A 10,508-nucleotide genomic window follows, 5' to 3' on the forward strand; every position below is an offset into this window, starting at 1 on the left:
ATAGCCCTCGTATAGCTTTGCGCGAAATTCAAAACAAACAATTCAACGAACAGTAACTTATCATATTTCCGTTTTTTAATACGCACCTTTATAGGACATTAAGACCATAAATGTATTAATTTGTTTATTAACTATGCTCACAAATACAAGAAGTTTTGTTTGTAGTTAAGCACAAAGCTACACAATGGGCTATCTGTGCATTGCCCACCATGGGTATCGAAACCCGGTTTTTAGCGTTGTAAGTCCGTCAGACATACCGCTGTGCCACTGGGGGGGGGGGAATACAAGAAGAGGTCATTTTTGACTATTTGCTTGCAAACTTCTTTAATTCACGACAAATGGTCAAACAGCGTTTCTCAAGAAGTCAAGGATGACCAGTTCAAGATATAATTTAAAAATAAATCGTGCGTCAGACATTAAAAATATCATCTTTGGTGGGGGTGCAGTGAACTATTTCTTCTTCCTACAGTGTTTATTTTCTTAGTATAAGTCGTGTATGAAGTTAAAAGTATACGCCAACAGTAGTTAATATATTTATTTTTTTTTACCAAAGTATTGCGGTGGTGGCGTTCTCTAGTGACATTTCCATTGAAGTTAACATAGTTCAACGAACCTTAAAAATGTCAAGGTTTCTAATGTTATAACTGCGTGCCAAAACTGGCTATTTTCTAATACATTTATGTTGATATTGATATAATGTTCGCACACACAACGTTTCTTCGAAACTATAGTTATTGTTTCAGAATCAGGAACGTCGAGAGTCAGCACGGGCGCCCCTTTCTCTCTCTCTTTTGTTTACATTTTAAAGAACTTATTAAGTTATTTTTGTTTTGTTTTTTAATTTCGCGCAAAGCTACACGAGGGCTATCTGCGCTAGCCGTCCCTAATTTAGCAGTGTAAGACTAGAGGGAAGGCAGCTAGTCATCACCACCCACCGTCAACTCTTGGGCTACTCGTTTTTAGCAACGAATAGTGAGATTGACCGTCACATTATAACGCCCCCATGGCTGAAAGAGCGAGCATGTTTGGTGAGACGGGGATTCGAACCCGCGACCTTATATTATATTATATTATATTAAGTTCATATCCTTATACAATCTTGACCTTTCTTCTCTAACAAAAAAGACGTGAACGCACGAGTTAAACAGCTAAAATAACGCTTAATTCAGGACTCGATTCCACCAGTGGGCACAGCAAAGATAGCCCATTGTGCAATTTTGCCCTTAAGGATTTTTTTTGTTTTGTTTTGAATTTTGCTCAAAGATACTCCAGGGCTATCTGCGCTTTACAACAATAGCCCAAAAGATGGCGTCGACTACTAGCCTTCCCTCTAGTGGAAAATCTCAAAATTAGGGACAGCTATGTCTTGGTCGGTTCTTTAAATCGAGTGTTCTAACTAGTAATAAAACTTGAACCCCACTGGTACTGAATCGTATAAATCTGAGCCGATGTTGTGAGGTTTATAAACGAATAACAAATCTACACTTGCAAACGAAGTTGAACAAACTCCCTTAACAAAAATCAATACATGTTGGACTTACTTAAGATAACAACTCTTCACCCTGTGGAAAACACCAGTAGCCAATAGAAGAACGAGGAGGGAAACGTTGCAGAATTCATTGAAATACAAATGAAAACCAAATCTTTTCTTCCAGTCCATAGCGTATTAACAAACACAGAAGTCCTCAATCCAATGTTCTAATGTCAACTCTGTTTAAGTAGAGTTAATTAAAAATGGTCCTTTTAGGGAAAACACAGAGTTCTTAGTAGGCTGCTATAAAAAAGCTAACAAAGCAAGATTGACCTCCAAAGCAACGAGGTGTTAATAACAATGAAATATAAAGTAATTAACCTCGCTTGGGAAGGAATTTCAAAGTGTTTGTGCAGTTTTTTTTCCTTCTTCTAATGCATACTGTTGAATTACATTTAAAACTTTAACACAAGCTGGATATCGCTTTTTAGTCGCGGCTCATAGAATGTCTCTGAGTATTTGTTTTTTTCAAGTACACACTTTTAACTTATAGCTCCATCTCTTGACAGATTTGAGATCTAATTAACACTGCCTGTCTGGTTTTGGTTTTATTTTTAATCAATGGAGATGGATTGAATCTTTAGAACTGTATCGATATTAAACTTATCGCAGTTAATTTTTGGGTCACCCTGTACGTAGAATTGTGTAAGAGGAAAGATCAGAGGATTATTTGTTTGTTTCTAATTTCGCGCAAAGCTACACGAGGGCTATCTGCGCTAGCCGTCCCTAATTTAGCAGTGAAAGACTAGAGGAAAGGCAGCTAGTCATCACCACCCACCGCCAACTTTTGGGCTACTCTTTTACCAACGAATAGTGGGATTAACCGTCACATTATAACGCCCCCACGGCTGAAAGGGAGAGCATGTTTGTTGGGACGGAGATTTGAACCCGCGACCCTCAGATTGCTAGTCGAGCACCCTAACCACCTGTCCATGCCGGGCCTGATCGGAGGAGCGAGATATCTGTACACTGTAAAATCTCTTACTACACTTGGTGGGCGTGTTTTCATTAAAATTGATAGGTTTTAATCAAAGGATCCAATAAAAATATAACGGGCGTGATTGAATTAAACAGTTAATTAAAAGATAGAAGAAGATGAAAGAGAAAAAGGAGAAAATCAGAGGATAATTCTAGTGCCAAAATATTTAAAATTTTATTGACAGCTTTCTGGAAAATACAATTGAAGAGCTTTTTCTGTGCCCACCATGGGTATCGAAACCCGTTTTCTAGCGTTATAAGCCTTCAGAATTACCACCGAGCCACAGAGAGACTGAATGTAAAGACTGCTGAGACGAACTGTTTAGAGTTTCTTTAGTTTTTAATTTTCTAGCAAAGATACACAATGGCTATGTGTGTAATTAGCTGTCTCTAGTTTCGAAGTAAGACACTAGAGGGCAAGTAGCTAGAAAACACCACCTGCTGACTTTTATGTGAACGAATACTTGGATCTGACCGTCACTGTTACAGCTCACTCATGTCCCCAAAATGCGTAGCGTGTTTTTCGCGACAACGAGATGCGTCTCGTAAATCCTTGGATTCACAGTAAGGGTTTGTTTGTTTGTTTTTAATTATGCACAAAGCTACACAAGGGTCTATCTGTGCTCTGCCCAATACAGGTATCGAAACCCGGTTTCTAGCGTTGTAAGTCCGCAGACATACCGCTGTGCCACTGGGGGCCACAGTAAGGGCATGCTAACATCTGGGCCACACTCGGCGTATGACTTATTTCGGGAGGTTTCAATACTAGAGGATTTATCTCACTTTCGTGCGTGTGTACAGATGTCCCTAGGGATTAACTTCAAGATTGTGATATAAAAACAGTTACTTACTTTTGTTACAAAGATAAGGTAGATTATTTAAGATAGATTATTTGGAAAAAGAAATCAAAGCTTCATTTTATTACGCCCTCCATTAAAACTTTTGATGACGCAACATTGGGGTTTCACGCATTTTTTTGCGTGTCTTTTACTAATATATCTCATGGGTATTTACACACTGTTATGGGCGTCTTTTACTACTGTAACTCATGGGCATTCACGCACTGTTTTAGTTTATTTTACTACTGTAACTCATGGGTATTCACGCACTGTTTTAGTTTATTTTACTACTGTAACTCATGGGTATTCACGCACTGTTTTACCTTATTTTACTACTGTAACTCATGGGTATTCACGCACTGTTTTACCTTATTTTACTACTGTAAGTCATGGGTATTCACGCATTGTTTTAGTGTATTTTACTACTGTAAGTCATGGGTATTCACGCACTGTTTTAGTGTATTTCACTACTGTAACTCATGGGTATTCACGCACTGTTTTACCTTATTTTACTACTGTAACTCATTGGTATTCACGCACTGTTTTAGTTTATTTTACGACTGTAAGTCATGGATATTCACGTAGTCCAGTGGTTAATGTGCTGGGACTGTGAATACAAGGATTTATTGTTCGCACGGCCTATTGCTGCAAAAAAAAACGCGCTTCACACTTTGGAGCCATGGGTGGGTCAAATCCCACTATTAGGTCTGATAACAGTAACTGAATAGCTTACGGCGGGTGCTGTTGGTTATATTGCCTTCTCTCTAGCCCATCAATTAATTTTTTATTTTATTTATTTAGTTATTTGGGGGGGGGGGTATACGTTGATATCTCTTGGATAGTTTTGCCCCAAAAATTCTGAAATCTGAATCGATAAAAGGAAAAATGGGGCGACTGAAAGACAGAGTTTACCAGGGTCAAAAGTGTCCCGAGAAATCTGCCCCAATATCTCCTAGATTTGTTTGAAGCTGTTATCATAAATGGAAATTTAGCCGTATAACAACGTTTAGGCTTAACAAAATAGGTGCTAATATGAAAGCTTATCCCAGTACAGCGTATCATGGCACGACTAGAACAGTGGAACAGCCCTAACGATAATGTTGTGACAGTTAAACGTCATTCGCTGCCATGGTTATGTATCTATACGATAACCTGATTTTAGTTGTTAATTATTATCATTTGCTCTCCGCTGGCTCAGTGGCAAGCTTCGGCTTATAAGGCTAAAATTTGGGGTTCTATCCACAGCACTAATAGTCCATTGTGCTAGGAATCAAAGAGCTATAATTAAAAGATAGTAATTAATAATAACAGTAAATATAAGTAACTAATCAGTAATTTACTTAGGTGATCACGTAGGCCAGTAGCCATGACAACGTGTGGATCAGTCAATGTTTTAATTACAGGGGGTGTACGTTAATGAAGGAAAATTATGTTATTGACGTAATATATTAAAAATGTATACTGTGGTGAATCGTGCTTGGTTGGATTTAGCTGGGTATATATATATATATAGTATATATATATATAGTCAATGAGTGAGAGAGCTAAGCAACCTAAGAAGTATGTAACGTAAATTTTAGAAAGGTTAATTTACCCTTATTCATGGTTATAATTTGATACCCACCCACACACACACTCAACCACCCACAAAAAAAAAATTAAGGTGTACAGCGAAAAAAAAAGAAACGCTATTCAGATAAGTCAAATAATATCATATAATTCGGTAAAATTACCTTGCCCCCCCCCCCGGTTTCGGTTTCTAGCGTTGTAAGTCCGCAGACATACCGCTGTGCTATTGGGGGGGGGGGCAACTACAAACAAACCAAAAGGCCGTGTTTATTTACAATTATATAGTCTTTTGCCAAAATATCTTAGAAAGCTCATAAGCAAAACAATGATCCATTAAGCTTGCTTAACTTTAATGGTGAAATTTAAGAGTTAAAGACGAAGTTGATAAATTTTTTAATTTAATTTTTTAATTTACTACAATTTTTTAATTGGGCTCATGGAGCCTTTTTTACCACTTAACACTTAGTTCACCACCACAGGCCTAAGGATTTTAAATCTGATGGTTCGAGGTACGGGTCCCGTTGCTACAAAAAGAAAAAATATCATGCTCCACACTTTGGAGTCATGGATGCGTTATAAAAGTAACAATAATATCTTAATACTCGACCAAAGTAGTCCAAGAGTTGGCGGTGGGTGCTGTTGACAAGCTGCTATCTCTCTAATCAGTTAGCTCAAACTTAGGGACGGCTAGTTGCCCTTTTGTAGCTTTCCAAGAATATCTGAACCAAAATCAGATAACCCAAATTTTTATTGCAAAAAAAAAAAGACCCAAATATTGAATATTTTAAAATGTAACTAAGATTTCTCTCTTGTCCACCTGGTGGTAAATTTGGGCCTGAGTTGTTGGAAGTTAAAGCCCATTGTAATCGTACGTGTGTCACTTCAGTTGTTGTTGTTGTTTGAAGTTAAGCACAAAGCTACACAATGGGCTATCTGTGCTCTGTCCGCCACCGTTATCGAAACCAGGTTTCTAGTGTTGTAAGCCGCAGACATGCTGCTGTGCCGCTAGGGGGCTCAGATTAATTTAGGTTTTACGGTTACGTTGATTATATGCATAATTATCCATTTATAAGCCTTCGTTCTTCTGGATTTTTCTGCGAGCTTTAATTAGCTAGAAAAGCTAAATAGACTAACAAGAGCAAAGAGGTCAGAAAGATAAAAAAAATAAACGTTTGATTGTGGCTGAAGTTTATTCGAGAATACTGAATAAAATGTCTTTTCTCTTTGAAAAAAGAAATTACGAAATTCGCGCAGGTGTTTTTAAATTGTTTGTTCTGCCACGTGAACGCCCACAGAATGAACTATCGATGGTGCTTACCGCTTTATGTTTACAGGAAGTAACAAAATTGAAGATAAATTAGTGAAATGAGGGAAAGGCTTAAATTTCCGCCTCTTGTTACACAAGAGCTTATTTTGATATAGAGGTCGCTGTGAACATTATATGTGTTCATTCAGCAAGTAAGCATTTTCTAAAAAAAAAAAAGACTCGGTTCAATAGCTTTTGACAGATTTTTCTTTTAATGTCAAACACGAAGATCGGAAAAGACCACACTTCAGCCACGTAACGAAGAAATAACTATTACTGAACCATTGTTAAAAAAAAAATAATATGGAGCTCATTTGACAGGGAAACCAACCTTATGTCATTATCAGTTGAATTGTCTGTACGTTTTTAAGCTCAAAACTTCATGACAATGGACTCGCTATGTTCTGCCCACCGTGGGTATCGAAACCTGATTTTTAGCGTTATAAACCCTCAACTTTGCCACCGGGAGTGATGTGGTAATTAGCTCTTTAATAATTAGTTTTAAGTGATATTGTCTTTGTCTTTTGAATTTCGTGCCAAGCTGCACGAGGGCTATCTTCGTTTGTCGAAGTAATGTCACTGTCACATTCGTTTGTTTGTCGAAGTAATGTCACTGTCACATTCGTTTGTTTGTCGAAGTAATGCCACTGTCACATTCCTTTGTTTGTCGAAGTAATGCCACTGTCACATTCGTTTGTTTGTCGAAGTATTGTCACTGTCACATTCCTTCGTTTGTCGAAGTAATGTCACTGTCACATTCGTTTGTTTGTCGAAGTAATGTCACTGTCACATTCGTTTGTTTGTCGAAGTAATGTCACTGTCACATACATTTGTTTGTCGAAGTCTTCATTGTTTTTGCTCAAGTTGACCACACGATATATTCTCTTGTTTTCTTTATTTTCCAGAGACAGTTTTGATTTGTGTTCATGAGAAGAATAACTTACAGAGTGTATACCTTCTTTACTCAGTTTTATTTATTTACTTCCTGCTTTACCAAAGTCAGCTGATTCCAGTATTTTGGTAATAAGTTCTCCGAACCAACCAATCATAAGTTACTAATCTTGTCATTTTCACCATACCAAGCGCGGCAATCACGTGCATTACACGTGCTTAGTTTATACTAAAGAATGCTAAGTCTTTTACTTTTGTCTGTTTTTAACACCCCATTAAGGTAAACACGCAGTTAAAGTCCTTGATGTACCGCTAAAAGATAATCTAATACCTAATTGATAAAAAAAAAATAATCTTGCCAAGATGTATAATTTCAGGATCACATTGATAATAGTTCCAAACAGAAATATGGCTACGAAAACATCTTTACTAGCTTGATCTCTTCAGACTTAAAATTCTTGTATTTCGGTGAATATATCCAAATTATTTCTTAGGTTTGCCACGTCGATCATCAAAGGATATGAAAGAAAATTATTTTGTTTACAAAATTGACCCGGCATGGCCTGGTGGTTAGGGGGCGCTCGGCTCGCGTGTTCGAATCCCCGTCACCGACATGCTCGCCCTTTTAGCCGTGTAAGCGTTGTAACGTGACTGTTAATCCCACTATTCGTTGGTAAAAGGGTAGCCCAGAGTTGGCGGTGGGGGATGTTGACTGGCTGCCTTCCCCCAATAGATAGTGATTTTCGAACGTCTGAGAATATCATGCTAAATCTTAAATTAAATTTAAGTCAAAACGTTGTTGTTGTTTTTTTCTAGATCATCAACGTTATTAAAAGAGTGATAGTAAATAATATACGTCACATCCGTTTTGTATTCTGTGAATCTACGTCATGAATGTGGTGTATCTTATTGGATGTTTAAATTTTGCCATGAAAAGCTTTCCAACAAATTTCCTGATTTTTAAACATAAGTGCTTAGTGCGCATGTCAAATATTTTAATGCATTTTTTTTTTCATTTGAACCTCAATATCAACAGTATTGGTTTATTTTGAACTTCACGTAAACCTACTCGAGGACTATCTGGGCTAGCCGTCCCTAATTTAGCAGTGCTAGACTAGAAGGAAGGTAGTTAGTCAACACCACCCACCGCCAACTTTTGGGCTTCCCTTTTATGAACAAATAGGGGTAATGACAATCATTTTATAACGACCCCCACGGTTGAAAGGACGAGTATGTTTGGTGACGGAAATTCGAACCCGCGACCAGCAGGTTCCGAGTCGATCACCCTAACCCACCTGATAACCCACGTTATCAACAATAACGTCTAATGTATAACTGAGATGATAGTGAAATAATTAACTGAAATTTTGAGATTTGTTTAATTACAAAATGTACATAAAATTATGACATTTTTTTAAGTATAGAATTTATCTAATTATAGCATTTTATCAATGTTTTTATTATTATTTAAACCAGAGGGAATCCTCAGAAGCCGTGGCTGTAGTTAGATCTCAAATCGGTCAAGAGATAGAGCTATGAGTTAAAAGTTTGTACTTGAAAAAAACCACAAAAAACTCAGAGCCGTTATGCCGCGACTAAAAATACTTTATGAGTCACATTGCAAAGTTATTCTGATCTTTTGTTTAAAAGCATTGATTGACATCAACACGGAGTTATTTTTATTTCTGTATAAATGGGCCGAGCGTAGCATAGTGGTTAGCACGCCGGGATTTTAACTGAGGATTCATTCGCATGCCGTTGCCCCGAAAACACGATCCGCACTTTTAGGCCATGGATGTACTGCAAGAGTGACAGTCATATCACAGTATTTGGTCAGACAAGAGTAGTCCAAGGGTTGACTGGCTTCCGTCGCTATTGTGAAACAAATTAATTAACACACAATTTTAGAAAAGAGAGCCACAGTCAGGTTAAAATTAGAACCCACTTTTGGTAACTTTAAGGTTATGGATAACCAATTCTAAAATGTATTCTGTTAAGGTGATTTTCATACAATTACCTATATATATATATATTACGTTTTTTACTGAATTGAGAAGTAAATCTTATGATTTCAAACCATTAAACAAATTCATCTTCTGAACCGAAAAGCTGTTTTCGTTTTAAAACCTATAGTTTGGAGCCCTCTAGTGGCTAAGCGTTAAGTCAATAACCTTACAACATTAAAAATCGGGTTTACTCTACGCGTGGTGGGCACAGCACAGATAGCCCATTGCGTGGCTTTGTGCTTCGAAAACAACCCAATTTGGGAATTGACAAACGAAATTTGTAAATTTTGATCATTTTACACTAGATGCCAACAAACACTTTTATACCTACCCCCCCCCCCAATAAATCATACTAAACTGAACAATGAAATACAGGTGATTTGAATGCTATATTTATAACCGTTTGTTTCCCATTCATTCTTATCCTTCATTTTATCTTTTGTTTTTTTCCCACTCCTGCTACCATTAGTGATAATCGTCTTTCTATAATTAAACTCTTCTACTGGCAGTTTTCTCGGGTCGTGACGTTAATCAGACCAGCAATGTTTTTCTTCGTAGAGGAGATGATAAGGAACATAGTGCTAGAGGAAATAAATCATTAAGTTTCGAGTCAAAGAGCGGCAAAAACATTTCTTTTAATTAAACCAAGGTTCGAACAATGACGTTTTGTTTAATCTTCCTTCCCCTGACGGTGAACTTTTTAAAATGGCTGATCATATTGGTCTTCCAATGAAGTTACAGTGCCTATCCCCCAGTGGCTCGGCGGTAAGTCTTCGGCTTACGACGCTAAAAATCGGGTTTCGATACTCGTGGTGGGCACAGCACAAATAGTCCATTGTGTAGTTTTCTGCTTAATAACAAAGAAACATTTATAGTGATGGTAAACTAGTATACTAAGGTAATAAATAATAAGGTAATAATAATAGACGTCGATATAGTGGATCTCAGTAGGATAATAAACGTCGATATAGTGGATCTCACTAGGATAATAGACGTCTAGATAGTGGATCTCACTAGGATAATAGACGTCTAGATAGTGGATCTCACTAGGATAATAGACGTCTAGATAGTGGATCTCACTAGGATAATAAACGTCTAGATAGTGGATCTCACTAGGATAATATACCTATATAGTGGATCCCACTAAGGTAATAAACATCGGGATAGTGGATCTCACTAGGATAATAGACGTCTAGATAGTGGATCTCACTAGGATAATAGACGTCGGGATAGTGGATCTCACTAGGATAATAGACGTCTAGATAGTGGATCTCACTAGGATAATAAACGTCTAGATAGTGGATCTCACTAGGATAATAGACCTATATAGTGGATCCCACTAAGGCAATAAACGTCGGGATAGTGGATCCCACTAAGGTAATAACCAT

At 37.4% G+C, this 10,508-nt stretch overlaps 1 long non-coding RNA gene across 1 annotated transcript in view; it reads right to left on the reverse strand.

The window, feature by feature from the left end:
- The window catches only part of LOC111087901, a 26,703-nt gene that overhangs the window by 12,454 nt on the left and 3,741 nt on the right, over positions 1-10,508 (reverse strand). Inside the window, exon 2 of the long non-coding RNA XR_002612526.1 lies at positions 5,504-5,511. This is a non-coding gene — a long non-coding RNA (uncharacterized LOC111087901). The remainder of the gene's footprint in view (positions 1-5,503; positions 5,512-10,508) is intronic.

This window comes from Limulus polyphemus, unplaced genomic scaffold, assembly GCF_000517525.1.
Source record: "Limulus polyphemus unplaced genomic scaffold, Limulus_polyphemus-2.1.2 Scaffold2821, whole genome shotgun sequence".
NCBI classification, from domain to species: Eukaryota; Metazoa; Arthropoda; class Merostomata; order Xiphosura; family Limulidae; genus Limulus; species Limulus polyphemus.